Here is an 18,003-nt window from a genome sequence, read left to right on the forward strand (position 1 = left end):
TCATATAATCTAGAAATCAGACAAAATCTCTTCTAGCAACGTCTTGGCAGGTAGTTGAGGAAAGATGGGCAAATGAGAGCGAACAAAGTTAAGGGCTTGAAAATAGCGGGAAATAATCAGCCAAATTACATTTAGCTATGAGATCATTAAAACTGCCAAACTTCCCAAACTAAATCTTTAAAATATACCAAACCTCTCTCTCCCCTCCACAAAAAGCCTGGTGGTGTTTGGAGGGTAAGAATAGGTGGTTGATACAGATGGGGCCTAGAAGAGAATGGGGCAGAAAGTCTAAAATGTTGACAAAATTGTCTCCAGATCTTCAAAGTAGAGAGCACAATGAGGTTTCCAGTATACTGCACTAACCCGGTAGACGCTGGGCCAATCGTGCGCCGCCCCCACCGTCTCTCGGTCACGGCCGGCTGCGACAGAGCCTGGACTCAAACCAGGATCTCTAGCGGCCACTGCCCCACTCGGGAGGCCCGGTTTCCAGTATACTTTGAAAGTCACAAGGACAGTGGGGCACAAGTAGGAGAATGATTGGCTTGAGTGTGCTTCTAATGAGCACCAGTTGGTACTTCTAGCATTTTACCAGACCATAATCCAATAGTAAAGCAGTATATTTGGAAGTGCCAAACCTTCATCTTGTCTCCTTCTTTGAAGTACTGCTCGGTGATTTGCCTGCCCAAATAAAAGGACTGATGAGCCTATCCAACTTGGCCAAAAAATATTTCAGCAGAAAGATCGAAAGACATTGAAAAAGGTATAGAAACCTAGGTAAAATGTTCATTTTAACAGATTGGATTCTGCCAGCCAAGGAGAGAGTCAGACTATCCCAGCGTTGTAAGCCTGCTTTAACTTGTGTGACTAGACTTGCAAAGTTAGTTTTATGGAGGGTAGCCAGAGAGTGTGTTAAATTCATACCTAAATAGGAAAAACCAGAGGGCAACAGACGGAAAGGCAGGGCTCCAGGGGGAATTTGCTTGGCAGCGGGGTTGAACGGAAAACATTCACGTTTTTAAATGTTCAATTTGTAACCTGAGAATGATCAAAATGTATTTAAAATATGCAGTATGTTACCAACCGAGTTCACAGTGTTAGTGAAATATAATAGTATATCATCTGCATACAGTGACACGTTATGTTATTCACCAGCTCGGTGGATTCCAGTGAAAGTGGATAATTTTAAGGCCAAGAAAAAGCGGTTCTATCGCAAGTGCAAAAAGGAGCGGGGACATAAGACACCCTTGACAGGTCCCTCTGGAGAGGGGGAAGTATTTTGAATATTGAGAGTTGGTGTGTACGCTAGCCGTAGGAGCAGAATAGAGCAGACGTGAAATTGCACCCAAAACCAAATCTTCCCAAAATCTTAAATAAATAATTCCACTCCACCCGGTCGAAAGCCTTCTCCGCATCAAGAGAAAAAACAATTTTGGGGTCTGAAGAAACAGAAGGCGAGAGTACAATGTTCAAAAGACGGCGTGGAAAACAGTTGTCACCCTTTGATGAACCCCGTTTGATCATCAAATATGACATACTGAAGGCAGGTTTCCAAACGGCATGTTAGAACCTTAGCTAATGGTTTAACATCAGCATTCAAAAGTGAAATGGGCCGATATCTACAACATTCTGCCGGATCTTTATCTTTCTTGAGTATGAATGAGATGGAGGCTTGAGTTAACGTTGGGAGGCGAGAGCTCTGTGATAACGAGTCGGTGAACATATTTAATAGTAATGGGGCGAGTTGATCTGAGAATTTTTTTATAAAAATCGACGGGAAAGCCGTCGACAAACTTCAGACCGTTTGTTATCTCATCTAGATGCAAAGGGTTGTCCAGAACTTTACTCATGTCCATATCAATGAATGGAATAAACAAGTTATCTAAAAAGTTGTTCATAGCCGTATTATCTGATGGGGGTTCAAATATGTAGAGGTTAGAATAAAATGACACAAAAGTTGAATTAATATTAAAGGGATCACTTGTAAGTTTACGGGACGAGTCATATACCTGAGAGATAAGATGAGATGCTGACTGGCGTTGAAGTTGGTGAAGTGTCATATACCTGAGAGATAAGATGAGATGCTGACTGGCGTTGAAGTTGGTGAAGATTCATATACCTGAGAGATAAGATGAGATGCTGACTGGCGTTGAAGTTGGTGAAGATTCATATACCTGAGAGATAAGATGAGATGCTGACTGGCGTTGAAGTTGGTGAAGATTCATATACCTGAGAGATAAGATGAGATGCTGACTGGCGTTGAAGTTGGTGAAGTGTCATATACCTGAGAGATAAGATGAGATGCTGACTGGCGTTGAAGTTGGTGAAGTGTCATATACCTGAGAGATAAGGTGTGATGCTGTTCCCCTGGCTTTGCCGTTAAAATTAGAATGAAAAACCTGTCCAACCCATGCTTTACGCAATCTAGTAAGGTTGGTAGCACGTAGTTGCGTTTCATGAAGAAATACGATATCAGTATTCAGGCTCTTCAGATGTGAAAATACTCTGGAGCTCTTAATTTGCTCCCCATAGCCATGAATGTTCCATGTCACCAGTCTGACTGGAAGCCCCAAAACACCATCCTGACTTGTTGTTGAACCAGACATGAATCCTAATAAGAGCAGAAATCAAATTAAAAAGAAAGAGCAAAATACAGATTGAGAGAGGTGCAGCATGAAAAAAACATCTGAAAATGCCAACCCCACACCTCTTTAAAAGCATGTATATGTATGTGTGTCTTTCGTAGCGGTTGGGTTAAAATAGGAAGTCAAATTCCGGTTGGACCAATAAAATTATCTCTTAATCTGAATGTCTAAATGGCGCGCTACTCATCACAGTGCACTAATTTTGACCAGAGCCCTATGCGCCCTAATCAAAAGGGAAAAGGATGTCATTTGGGAAAGCTCCGGAGGTAGGGCACTAGAAACTACATAATGTGCCATAAGTCATAAAGAGCATTAGGGTATTAGTCAAGAAGAACATGGAGTATTGTGGAATAAAGCAAAATAACCAGAAACCAAGTCTAAAAGCATGGTTGGAAAAGAAAACGTCAACCTCTATCAAGAGTCCCTAGAAATGTTCTACCTGTGGAGAAACATCCTCTTCAGTCACCTTGCCCGCCTTAACATTAAAACCGCTGGGCCTCGGGGGATGACCCCCCCCCCCCCCCCCCCTTCAAGCTAATGAACAATAATTTTGACTGCAACATTCTAACAGTGTATTTAATACATTTAATATATGCTTTCGCAAAATTATGAAGGTATAAGGTAACATTAGTATATTATTTTTTATTTGATTTCAAATAACAATAGCATTTTCATTAGTTTGTGTTACTGTAGGGTATATGTAAAAACAAAAAAACACATTCAAGTTTTCAATAAATTGTATTTGTGGTGTGCCTTTGTTACAACTATGAAACAGAAAGTGTGTTGGAACACGGTAACAGCTTTTTTTTTTTTTTTTTTTTAAATAACGCAACCACCAAGACCCATCGTCAGCAAGATGTGCAGTCAAACGATGAAAACATCAGTAGCCTAAACATCATTATAAGAGCCAAGCGTGCTTGATAAAGAGTGAAAATCAGCACAAAAGCAACAATGGCATTATAATGAACAGAAGTGTCGATATGACAGCAGTCAAAAATGTAATTATTTATACGTCGGATACCATGTCGAATGCATCTGTTTGTCATCGAAATGGAGGTAACGCTTGAACTCTCTGAAGCGATCCACAGACATGGTATATTACGCACGCTTTCACTGTGTACTCCAAGTAGTCAGAGTGGACTGATAAAACTGCTTGGATTTGGTGGACTGATATAGGGTACATTCCATTTTGAGATTATAATAAGAATATACCAATACAGTAGAATGGCCCGTCCTGTTCTTCACTCACAATTGGTGATTACATAATTATGCAACATTTGCTTCCCCTCGCTCATCAACCCCCATTCTCCCCCTTTCTCCCCAACATCCTTTACTTAAAACTTCTTGCAGATCAGTGGGAAGCTACCGTCCCACCTGGCCAACATCCGGTGAAATTGCAGAGCGCTCGTTTTCCCTCCTTCAAAATACATAACAAATGAATCCCAAACGTTACCAATAAACTTATCTAAACAATGTTTATAATCAAACCTTAGGTACCCTAATACGCAGATAAACGATCAAATTTAAGACGGAGAATCGTCTTTACCAGAGAAAAATATCAAAGAACGCGCTCTCATTCACGCGCTTGGAAACAGTACAGCCAAAATGGGAGCCACCTAGTAAAACTACAAGTTCTGGCTAATTTTTTCCAAAAAACAGCCTAAAACTCTTTCTAAAGACTGTTGACATCTAGTGGAAACCCTAGGAACAGCAATCGGGCACAATTTCACCCTATTATAAAAGTGCCAGCCATTGAAATCAGTGGTAGGATAAAAAAAAGAAAATGGGGGTCGGGGTTGTCCTTGGGGTTTCGCCTGCCATTTCAGTTCTGTTATAATCACATACATTATTGTAACAGTTTTAGAAACTTTAGAGTGTTTTCTATCCAAATCTACCAATTATATGCATATCCTAGCTCCTGGGTATGAGTAGCAGGCAGTTTACTTTGGGCACACTTTTCATCCGGACGTCAAAATACTACCCCCTATCCCAAAGAAGTTAATTTATTTCATCTGTTGTTATATGTATGACATTATTTTCAGTATAGTTTAAGTTCAGGTTCGAGGCAGTTATACAGGGTGATTATCAACTGGGCAAGGCACATTCCACTGTCGGGAGAAGGAGGGGCAACGGGGGAAAACCATATAAAATTGACATGCCCTCATAAAACTGGTTATAGATCCAGTTATGTTTTTGATATTAAGATTCTAACAACAGCAGTGTGTTATATAGACTGATTTAGGAAAAGTCAAGGACGGAGGGGGGCAAAATGTCAGGGTAATAAAACAATTTAAATCATGAGCAATCAAAATGACTGCTTTAGCGGTTCTAGTGTTAACACAAAGCACTTCATGCAGTGTTTTCATTAGCACCATATGGTGTTTATCCAGACCAAGTCTAAGCACTGCATTGTAGCTACACAGTAACAATAAAGTCAAGGTAATACGAGCAGCGAGCTCATTATGATGAATGACTTCAATCACATACACCATTACTCTACTGACCCTCTCTGTCCATTCTCATACAACACACTGTCCATTAATTCTCTCTCTGGGTTAGGGAAAATAGGATTTTGAATGGCAATCTCTCTCTTTCTCTCTGAAAATAGGATGTTGAATGGGAATCAATTTTTTGATCCCCACAAGAATAGTTAAACATACACGTGTGTGCATTCATTATGTGTGTGCATTCATTATGCGTGTGCGCATGTGTGTCCTACAACAGCTGATACGTCATACACCATGTCTCCCCTAGCATTATATATCTTTGACATGCCAACCTCATCCTTCATATTAACAGTGTTCCGCTTGACAGTGTTCCGCTAAACCGTGTCCAGCACCAGTCACTGCACCGCCCCGCTGCTTGGCAGCCTGCCAGGGCTGTTGGCGGGTCCCGTTTCCACGATGAAGGGGGGGCAGGGTTGTCGCCGGGGTGAGGAATATGCTGGCGATGCAACATACCGCCGCGGCATCACACACGTCACAGGGGAGTGAGGGACGCATGCCGATGAGGAACACACACACACGCTTAAACACCAAAGTCTCCATTTAGTCAATTACGCAATGGGCCTTCTCCGGTAGTATGTGAAGGGCAGGGAATTATATTGTGTGCATATACTGTGGCAGTAATACATTACAGGCTCTCAATGATTGGTTTTGCCATGTCAGCTAACCCCTCACTCTCTCAGAGGTTCCCAAACGTTTTATAGTCCCGTACCCTTCAAACATTTAACCTCCAGCTGCGTACCCCCTCTAGCACCAGGGTCAGCGCACTCTCAAATATTGTTTTTTTGCCATCAATGTAAGCCTGCCACACACACACTATACATTTATTAAACATAAGAATGAGTGTGAGTGTGAGTTTTTGTCACAACCCGGCTCGTGGGAAGTGACAAAGAGCTCTTATTGGACCAGGGCACAAATAATAATATAATTATAATCAATCATTTTGCTCTTTATTTAGCCATCTTACATATAAAACCTTACTTGTTCATCAAAAATTGTGAATAACTCACCACAGGTTAATGAGAAGGGTGTGCTTGAAAGGACGCACATAACTCTGCAATGTTGGGTTGTATTGGAAAGAGTCTCAGTCTTAAATCATTTCCCACACACAGTCTGTGTCTGTATTTAGTTTTCATGCTAGTGAAGGCTGAGAATCCACTCTCACATAGGTATGTGGTTACAAATGGCACCAGTGTCTTCACAGCACGTTTTGCTAAGGCAGGATACTCTGAGAGCAGCCCTATCCAGAAATCTGGCAGTGGCTTCTGATTAAATTCAATTTTCACAGAACCGCTTGTTGCAATTTCGATGAGGCTCTCTTGTTCAGATATCGGTAAGTGGCCTGGAGGCAGGGCATGAAAGTTTTTTTTGTTGACCGTTTCGTACATGCGTTATTGCGCACAGTCAGGTGAATCGCTATATCACATTTGACATTGTCCGTAAGCTTGAGGTAATTTGCACACAAAAAAATCCTACAATGATGGAAATACCTGTGTGTTGTCCTTGATAATGCAGACAGAAAAGAGCTCCAACTTCTTAATCACAGCCACAATTTTGTCCCGCACATTGACTATAGTTGCGGAAAGTCGTATGAGAAACTCATCATCATGCAAGAGGTCAGACAAGTGAAAATTATGGTCAGTAAAGAAAACTTTAAGCCCTTTTCTCAATTTAAAAAAAAACATGTCAATACTTTGTCCCTTGATAACCAGCGCACTTCTGTATGTTGTAAAAGCATTACATGGTCGCTGCCCATATCATTGCGTAATGCAGATAATACACGAGAGTTCAGGGGCCTTGCTTTAAAAAAGTTTACCATTTTCACTGTAGTGTCCAAACCGTCTTTCAAGCTGTCAGGCATTCCCTTGGCAGCAAGAGCCTCTCGGTGGATGCTGCAGTGTACCCAAGTGGCATCGTTAGCATCTGCTTGTCTACCGGTCACAGCTTTTGCGCCATCAGTACAGATACCAACACAGCTTGACCATTTGATGTCACAATGCTGTCCAGTACTTAAAACAATATCCTCTCCTGTTGTCCTGGCTTGAAGAAGAGGATGTCTTCCTTAATTGACCCTGCAAAAATGTAACGGACATATACCAGGAGCTGTGCCAGGCCCGCCACATCTGTTGTAATGCATAGAATTCACTGGCTTGTATGCAAAGCAGTAATTGTTTCAAAACTTCTCCTGCCATGTCACTGATGCGTCGTGAAACAGTGCTGTTTGAACAGTGTTTATTTTTGCCAGTGAAACGAGGCTACTCAACCGTGAAAAAAAAACACCTCACCCAAATGTATAGCCCCGTTGGAAAATATAAATGGACTGTTTGAAAATGTGAATGACATTTTCATTTGGCGTACTCCCGACGGCATTGCATCCCAGCTTGAGAATAGCCGCTCTAAGTGAACAGTGTGAATGATAATCACCATGTTATACCCAAGTGGGTGCTACATGTTGGTGGTGGATGAGGTGAGTTTCCCTCTTGTATGCACGTTGAGCATCTGAAAAAGCACTTGATATAAATCCCATCAATTATGAATGAGTCATTATGGCATGGCCTTTCTGTAGCATAGACTCTGCCAATGACTCTGCATTGATACCAGAATCAAGGAACGGACATGTGAACACACAGAGAAGCTACATTTTCAGAACGGATGGTCTGTTGGTCTTCTCGACGACGTCAGCCAAGGTAAAACAATCCCCCTCCTCACACACGCATCGATTCACATCTTGGGGCGGCAGGTAGCCTAGTGGTTAGAGCGTTGGACTGGGAACCGGAAGGTTGCAAGATTGAATCCCCGTGCTGACAAGGTAAAAATCTGTCGTTCTGCCCTTGAACAAGACAGTTAACCCACTGTTCCTAGGCCATCATTGAAAATAAGGATTTGTTCTTAACTGACTTGCCTAGTTAAATAAAATAACAATTAAAAAAACATACACACACGAAAGGGGGGAGAAGAGGAGGTTTGATGCTGACATCATTGACCCCATCTTTTCCATTTCTATGTTTGTGATGGATATGAAACTGTCATGTCTGGCTGACAAACTCACTGATACCAGGGAGACGAGGTGGAGGAGGAACAACAGATGTATTGTACCCGGAAAGGAAGAAAGTGAGATGGAAAAATAGAGAGAGAAAGAACGGGAAAGAGAGTAGATAAAGAGAGAGAGAAAGAGATGAAGACAGAGGGCTATCTCTTCTCCTGTGTTACTGAGTGATAAGGCTAGCTTCTCAGTATCTGTCCCCTCTCTCTAACCTTCAGACAGGACAAAAGGAAAGGAAGCTTTTACAGACTGTTTGGTCAACGCCTGAGTGGTGATGCTTGATGCTGTATGCTTTGTGTCCAAATACGTCCATACCCTTCCTCTTCTCAACTCTCTCTCTCCCTCCCTCTACCCTCTTCCTCTCTACCCTTTCCTCTCTGACCTCTTCCTCTCTAACTTATTCCTCTCTAACTTCTTCCTCTCTAACTTCTTCCTCTCTGACCTCTTCCTCTCTGACCTCTTCCTCTCTAACTTCTTCCTCTCTAACTTCTTCCTCTCTAACTTCTTCTCCTCTCCTCTCCTCTCCCAGCACAGCCTCTCTAAATGAGCGAGGGAGTGAGCAGAGGAGAGGAGAGGAGGAAGGGAAGGAGCAGAAGAGGAACAAAGAAATGGTGAGCGAGCATCTCACACCTAATGAGCCAGCTCCCCAATGACTTAAAACAAGTAAGACAGAGTAATTCATTAATTTCATTACAAAATAAAACAGAGCAATTTTCATGCCTGGCCAGGTTACCAGAGATTAAAAGGTTGAACAAGGCCATAATTTCACATCGTAGGGGAATTATTTAATTGTCTAAATCACCCGTTACCCCTTTATACATTGATGAACAACACCAAAGCATTACTCAGTGTGTGTGTGTGTGTGTGTGTGTGTGTGTGTGTGTGTGTGTGTGTAACAAGTACCATGCCTCATTCATTCTCAGGTAATTTTTCTATTCTCCCTGCGAGTCTCTCTCCTGCAAGGCACTGGAAAAGCAGGGTGAATTATGACCAGAACTCTCTCATCTCTCTCCAGTGTTTCAGTTGGAACATAGTTTCAGAAAACCATGTGGCTGCTACCTCACAAGCCATGTACACAATGACCTTGTGTGACCTTGCAGTCTTCAGTCTCTACAGTGTCATTCACACACCATGTATCATAGGTCTAATGTATGCAGTGTTCTGACAGTATTCTCTTTTACTGTGGATTCATGATAGAGTAGAAACGTTGATTACAAATGAAAGTCAAAAGCCAACGGGACAGAAGAAAACAACACTGCATCTAAGGAGATGTGGTCTGTGATATGATAAGCTGCATAGATGATCTTTCTCCAGAGAGAGAGAGAGAGAGAGAGAGAGAGAGAGAGAGAGAGAGAGGGGGAGAGAGAGAGAGAGAGAGAGAGAGAGAGAGAGAGACTGAAAGCGTGAGAAGGGGAGCGATAGAGAGAAAAATGATAGGGAGACATAACGCGGGAGAGAGACAGAGAGAGACAGAGAGAGAGAGCGACATAGACAGAGAGAGACAGAGAGAGACAGAGAGAGAGAGAGAGAGAGAGACAGAGACAGAGACAGAGAGACAGAGACAGAGACAGAGAGAGAGAGAGAGAGAGAGAGAGAGAGAGAGAGAGAGAGAGAGCGAGAGAGAGAGAGAGACAGAGAGAGAGAGAGACAGAGAGAGAGAGACCGAGAAAGAGAAACAATAGGAGGGAAAAGACAAAGAAATGGGGATGAGAATGGAATTGCAACCCTATGCATGCACAGTGAATTCTTCCATCACATATACAGCTGATTCTCAAGATCTTGCACACTATTGAGATGCTATTGAGCCCACTCTACTACACTGTCTGAGCCAAGGACTACATGCTTTCTGGTAAGTTTTGATTACAAGACTGGGTGCGGTGAATATATTTTATATGACATACATGATTTTCTGCTGACTAATAAATAGTAGCCTTCAGCAAAGTGTGTTTAAATCATTTCCAACATGTTAACAATTTCTGCTAGATAGTTTTTGCTACCATGTGGATTTTAGATTGCTTGAGCCTGATAACTGAGGAGTGTTAATTCACCTGTTTCCATACGTTTCATTTTAAAACATTTATCTCACAACGGAGTTGTTAAATCTAACTGCTTATCCATTTATCTGTTTTTTTTTCACTAATTTCTTTCTAATCTTTACAGGAAAATGCTACAGGCACTATCTGATGTGTGGAGACTTTACACTGCAGCTAACATAGAAGGAAAAGCTGTGTACAGAAAATACTGTGCCAAATTATTTGTGAAGAATGAAACCAGAATCATCTGGCCAAGTTCCCTCAGCGCTCACAACAAGCAACCTCTGACATAAGTCCCTCTACTTCTATTCGAGGTGAAAATTATGAATCAGACACACTCCTGGAATCAGAAGTTTTTTTGATTCAATGGAGGAACGTCAAAGAAATGCTGATGAATGTCTTGCTCGAGCTGTGTATGCAACTGGTTCACCTCTGATGCTCACAGGCAATGTGTATTGGAAGATATTTCTGAGTACTCTTTGGCCAGCATACCAGACATGCTTTATCTACTCATTTGCTGGATGCAGAGTTCAACAGAGTTCAAGTGAAGGTCAAGCAAATCATAGAGAAAGCAGACTGTATTGCAATCATCTAAACAGATAAACATGGAGGAGACATAATCAAGCTAGTCGTCTTGACTACTTTCTTGTTTCTTTCTCTCTTGCATCAAAGGTTAAAAAAGTTTTAATAGGAGACAGAATGCGATCGGATCATCATCTAATTGGCATTCACATAACTCTTATAGATTTTCCACGTGGAAAAGGGATATTGGAAATTTGGAAATTTAATCAAAGTTTACTGCAGGACAAAATAATTTATAACTGAATATTTCCAGTATAATATAGGTTCATCAAAAACAATGAATATTGTTTGGGATACCTTTAAATGTACCTTCAGAGGTCATTCAATTCAATATGAATCAATAATAAAATAGCAGTTTCTGGCTAAAGAGACAACACTAACTAGGGAAATTCATGAACTAATACAGGTAGATGGCAATAAAAACGATACTACAGAGATACAAAATAAGTTAGAGGAAAAACCAAAAAAACTTGAGGAACTTATTCAAGAACGATCTAATGTAATCTATTATAAAAAATAAAGCAAACTGGATGGAATATGGAGAAAAATGAACAAAATTATTAATGAATACAGGAACAATACAGGAACGCTAACAAAAATAAATTGCAGAAACTTCCTGAATACAGGAACTGAATGAAGATTACGGTAAGGAATTCTTTCCAAATAATAAAAAAATGGGAAATTAACAAATGTACAGAAAGATCAATACGAAGGCCAAATTACATACTTTTTGAGGTTATTAAAACCTTTCAGTCTGGAAAACCCCAGGGCCTGATGGCATACCGGTAGAGGTATGCCATTGATACACTAAAAGCTAAATTGTTAAATTGTTTTAACTACTCCTATAGAAATGGTAGTCGGTCAGGTACTTAGCAGGAAGGTCTGATCTCTTAATTATTAAAACAAGACCCGGATGGCAAATATAAAGACCCAGTCTATCTAAAAAAAAGGCCCCTTACATTTCAATGTTCTGATGCAAAAATACAAGCGAAATGTGTAGCACTCAGAATTAAAAGGGTTTTTATCAGGTATTGTACATCCTGATCAGACAAGTTTTTTTTACATGTTAAATATATGACAACTACTAGAAATAATAGAACATCATGAAACATCTAAGAAGCTAGGCCTGGTATTTACAGCGGATTTTGAAAAGGCATTTGATAAAGTAAGACTGGATTTTATTTATAAATGCCTGGATTTTTAAAATTTTGGTAAATTCTCTTATAGAATGGGTAAAAAAAATAGCGTATAGCAACCCCAGGTGTAAAATAGTAAATAAAGGCTACTTCTCGGAGAGTTTTGAATTGTCAAGAGGAGTTAAAGATAAACTTCTTGTTAATCTAGGCGCTGTGTCAGATTTCAAAAAGGCTTTATGGCGAAACCAAACCATACTATTATCTGAGGATAGCACCCCATCAAACAAATACAGACAATCATTTTCATCCCGCCAGGGGCGACACAAAACTCAGAAATAACGATATTTTCATGCCTTACCTTTGAAGATCTTCTTTTGTTGGCACTCCAACATGTCCCATAAACATCACAAATGGTCCTTTTGTTTGATTAATTCCGTCGTTGTATCTCCAAAATGTCAATTTATTTGGCGCGTTTGATCCAGAAAAACACTGGTTCCAACTCGCGCAACATGACTACAAAATATCTAATAAATTACCTGTAATCTTTGTCCAAACATTTCAAATAACTTTCACAATACAGCTTTAGGTATTTCTAACGTAAATAATCGATAAAATTTAAGACGAATTTATTAACTGCGTTCAATAGCGGATAAAAAACAAAGTGGAGCGAGCTTTCAGGTCACGCGCCCCAACCACAACAGTACACTTCACTCGACCCTTGTTCTGAACTGCCTTACTTCCTCATTTCTCAAAGGAAAAACATCAACCAATTTCTAAAGACTGTTGACATCCAGTGGAAGTGATAGGAAATGCAAGCAAGTGGCTTAGAAATCTAGATTCCCATTGAAAACCCATTGAAAAGAGAGTGACCTAAAAAAAAAAATCCTGGTTGGTTTGTCCTCAGGGATTCGCCTGCCAAATAAGTACTGTTATACTCACAGACATCATTCAAACAGTTTTAGAATCTTCAGTGTTTTCTATCCAAATCGACTAATAATATGCATATCCTAGATTCTGGGCCTGAGTAGCAGGCAGTTTACTTTGGGCATGCGTTTCATCTGGACGTGAAAATACCGCTCCCTAGCCTAGAGAGGTTTAACAAGGGTATCCACTTTAACCCTATCTATTCATTATGGCCAAATGCTAGCAATTTTTATTTTACCTTTATTTAACTAGGCAAGTAAGTTAAGAACAAATTCTTATTTTCAATGACGGCCTAGGAACAGTGGGTTAACTGCCTGTTCAGGGGCAGAACGACAGATTTGTACCTTGTCAGCTCGGGGATTTGAACTTGCAACCTTTCGGTTACTAGTCCAACACCACTAGGCTACCCTGCCGCCCCTGATTAAAATCTGATCCAATAACAACATTCGAGGATTAGAAATCCAAGGCTTAAAAACAAAGATGTCCATGTATGCCGATGACTCAAGTTTCATATTAAGTCCGCAAGCTAGATAGATAAACCTATTTATGATAAGTGTACGATATTACATATTGGATCTTTAAAAAATACAACTTTTACATTACCCTGCAGTTTACCTATAAAAATGGGCTGATGGTGAAGTAGACCTACTTGGTATTCATATCACAAAATATATAAATTAGCTCTCCACAATGAATTTCAATAGAAAACTTGTAAAAATAGACAATATCCTGCAACCATGGAGAGGTAAATACCTGTCTATTTATGAAAAAATTGTCCTGATTAACGCCTTAGTCATATCTCAGTTTACTCACTTACTTATGGCGCTGCCTCCTCCTGATGATTCATTTTTGAAATCATATGAGCAAAAAATATCTGGGATCTGAGACGCTAAACCAAACAAAATAAAACGTGCCTATCTATGTAATGAATAGGGTGGGTTGAGATGATTAAATCTAAAAGCACTAAACCTCTCTCTAAAAGCTTCACTCATTCAGAAGTTGTACTTGAACCCTAAATGGTTCTCAAGTAGACTACTAAGAAAAGCTCATCCATTGTTTAACAATGGCCTATTTTTATTTTTCAAACAAGCATTGCAGAACTGGCTACAATTTCAATTTCATCCCCCTGAAAAGATAGTACAAATTTTACAACAAATATTATGGCTGAACTCAAATGTGCTGGTTGATAAAATACCTGTATTTATGGGAAAGATGCTTGAAAAGGCTATTTTGTTCATATATTGTAAATTGGAATGGTAGAGTTATGTCCTTCATGGAGTTATCAGAATTGTACGGAAAGGTCTGCTCAATCCAAGAGTAAACCAATTGATTACAGCATTACCCCAAACATGGAGGAGGCAGGTGGCAGCGAGAGGAGGTAGGAAACTGGTCTGTCTGCCCAATATAAAGGATCAAAACTGGCAGAGGGATAAAAATAGCATACATAGAAAAGTATACCAGTTTCATTTGAGGACCAGGATGTTGACAACTGTGCCATACAGATTGCAAAATAGTTGGGAAGAGATTTCTGATGTACCGATTCCATGGTATCGGTACCATGGTATGGGGAGTTGATATATAAAACAATGCAAGATTCAACACTTCGTGCTTTTCAGCCAAAATTATTACATAGAATTCTTGCCACCAAAAATATTTGGGGCATAAAATCATCAAAGCTCTGCAGATTTTGTTGTGAGTATACAGAATCAATAGACCATTTGTTTTGGTATTGCCCTCAGGTAGCCTGTTTCTGGTCTCAGGTTCAGGAATGGCTGAAAATGCATAGTATTGATCTAAAATTGACCCTAGAAATAGTACTGTTAGGAGATCTGGAGAGACCGGGTCAGTCAATTACTAATATACTAATACTCTTAGTAAACGTATTTATCTTCAATTTACAATCTGTAGATTCTATTCGATTAGATAGATTGAAATTGCACGTTAAACATCACAGCATAGTTGAAAGATATGTGTTGCATAGAAACCCGAAGTGGGTGGCCAGCAGAGATAGATGGGATGGGCTGAGGGAAGCTGAAAGTTGGGACGTGGAATTGGAGACAAGTGGGAGTGGAGTTGCTGTGCGGGACATAGAATGATTGTCCAAGATAAAATACATTTAAAAAAAGTAAAAATAAAACATAATAAAAAGTATATTTGAATGACACTGAGGGGCAGTGTTTTTACAGCTAATGCCGGTTAACCTGAGGCTGATGCTGTGCAGGTGTTTGTACACATGCATATACACACACTTTCATTCAAATAAACACATACAAGAACACACACATACATGTACTTGTGCCAGACATGCACACAAACATTTAAAGTTGGCATTGTTGTTATGATTTTAGTTGTCCCTGATGTCTTTTGTTTTAAATGTTTTTTTTTTGTTTTGTTTTGTTGCATTGTTGTTTGCTGTTCTCTTCTGTCTTTTTCTTTTTTCTCTTTAGTTCATTCTCTTGGTTGATGGTGCATTGGGGAGTTATTGGAGGGGCGGGGGGGAGGGGCTATATTCCTGTTAATTCCCATATATTCCTGTTCATTCCCACATAAAGTTTCCACCTGTGAATATTCCCCAAAATGTGCAACCCTAGACCGAGCAGAGTCTTCTTACTGGTCCTAACCTTACAGTTTTACCCAGAGGGCATAGGGGGACTGATAAAGCCAGGAAACCAGGCTTACTGAATATAACTATACACACACAGACACACACACACGTGCACACATAAACACACACACACACACAAATACACACTTGATAAAACCAGTATTCCATACAGACACTCTGACAGTTAGAGCTTATATTATGGGATAGAAATAAACACACATGCACTGCACTGAGTTAGATTCTGTGTATAGTGTATCAAAACATATTACAGTGTAGAACGCTGTGGAACATCAAATCATTCCCAGTATGGGACAGAAATGCACGTGATTACAATTTGTCATCTCACTAATACCCTACCTCCTACTCTACCCTAAAACACACATGCTTGGATACACAGTACACACACACACACACACACACACACACACACACACACACACACACACACACAGGTACCGTAATGGAATTGGTACATACACACACACGCACGCTCACACGCACAGACACACACACACACACACACACACACACACACACACACACACACACACACTGGTACCATAATGGCCTTGGTAAACACAAACACACATACACACATATATACACACACACACACACACACACTTGTGATGAGATAGAGGGTGAGTATCTTAAATAATCCCACAGCAACAGTTGAGCTGATTAAATGCTGTAGTCTGGAATCAGATTGAGCTTTACATCTCTGTTGGCTCCAGGACAGTACAGTGGTTTGGCTGCAGCACCTAGATACAGCTCAGTGACTGTAGCCTCAGCATATCAGTACAGCAACAGAAGGTATATTTACTGGCCTGGGGCTAGCAGTGGGTCTTTAGGGAGGGTAGTGGTAGTGTACCATACAAGCTGCACGGGCAGTGATTTTGCGTGCTTAGCACCAGGGTTGTACCAGGCATCATGTGATACATCTGACTCGGGAACATCAGAGACCCTTACAGTACAGCCTGACACTGAATAACTGTCACCTCTCATACATGTCACTGAGGCATTCTGCAACCATCTGAAAGATGGAAAATACAACCATTGCGGTGTTCGAATACTCATACTAACCACACTAACCGTACTATTTGTGACATTAATTGAGTATATAGTATGCTTATTGGTCATAGTATGGATATAGTTAGTATGCCAAAAGTTCCCGGATGTCGTACTAAATTCGCCAAAATATGAAATATACACACAGAGGACACTATTTCTGTACATTAGGGCCCATAATGCAATTCTTCAGGAAATCAGTGCGACTTCACATCGTTTTCAGATTTGAAGAAAATGGCGTAAAATATGCACCCGAAGTACAACGAGAGCGGATACAAATTCATTGCTTTAACTAATTATGACAAATGTTAAGAAAATGTTGAGCAATGTAATAAAGTAATGACTTTTCAAATAACGTACCTTACACATTATGTTGGTTACTTGTCCTTACGAACCACATAGCATATCAACCACATAGCATATCATTATAGCAGTATGTACCGGTATGTTAGCTAGCTACCTAAAGTTAGTTGGTTGGCTACTTATACAAATCAAAACTTGTCAGTATATTAACTATAGTCTATCTAACTTACTACCCAACGTTTATTGACTTGATTATTCCGGTCAATCTTAGCTTAGCTAAATGGTATAGTCGTTGTGTGTTCTCAATGGACATTTGGGCGCTTTCATAAATTCGCTCTGGCTATCTACTCCAATTTCAGAGCACTTTATAGTGTGAGTGTACCAGAGCGCATAATAATGAATTTACGAGTGCTCAACACCCGCTGAATATGGCCGGTGTCAGTAAACGTATGCAAAAAAGCGTAATTAAATTGTTGCCAGCAGCACAGTTACAGTCACCAATGCTCTGGATAACATGAAAACTGCCTAACCAGCTCTGCTAGGGTGAGTAAAATGGTCAGAGTGGTCTCATTTGTGTCTGGATGTAGCTAGCAAGCTAGCGAACGTTAGCTTGGGTGCTTGACTGCCGTTGTAAGGTCAGATTGCTCAAATCAACCCTACTCCTCGGTCCGAGCGTCAATTGTGCGCTCCGAGTGCGAAATGCTCTGAATTTACAAATGGACAATCTGACAAAGCTCTGAATTTACGAGCACATGCCAGATTGAATTTAAGAACACACCGAAGTCGTAAAAATGTGTCTAACTAGTAATTTGTTATGCTAACTAGCTAGCAAGAGGTTGCATAGCAACTTCATCACCTTCCAGTAGAGCTAGTACGCTAAACTGAAAGGATACCGTTTGTTTACAGTATAATACAATTAACTTATAGTATATACTCATTAAGTATGTAGTATACAGTATATTAGTATGAGTATTCTAACACAGCTCATGTATCTTTCAGACAGACTCACGCCAAAGTGGGAAATTACAGGTAATAAGGGATGGACATGCTGGAGAGGGTCAGACTAGCTACGGATACTATGCTTCTGATGATTACAGATACTGAGGAAAGAACCATGAGCTTGATATCTTTACAATATACCAATATCCAGTAGGTTTGATACT

The 18,003-nt window shown here is 40.2% G+C and overlaps 1 protein-coding gene across 2 annotated transcripts in view; it reads right to left on the bottom strand.

The window, feature by feature from the left end:
- Window positions 1-18,003, bottom strand: part of LOC110489841 (solute carrier organic anion transporter family member 5A1) — a 91,080-nt gene that overhangs the window by 33,710 nt on the left and 39,367 nt on the right. The gene's annotated exons all lie outside the window — the stretch shown is intronic.

The sequence above is a fragment of the Oncorhynchus mykiss genome, chromosome 15 (assembly GCF_057628025.1).
Source record: "Oncorhynchus mykiss isolate SJ-2025 chromosome 15, ASM5762802v1, whole genome shotgun sequence".
In the NCBI taxonomy this organism is placed as follows: Eukaryota; Metazoa; Chordata; class Actinopteri; order Salmoniformes; family Salmonidae; genus Oncorhynchus; species Oncorhynchus mykiss.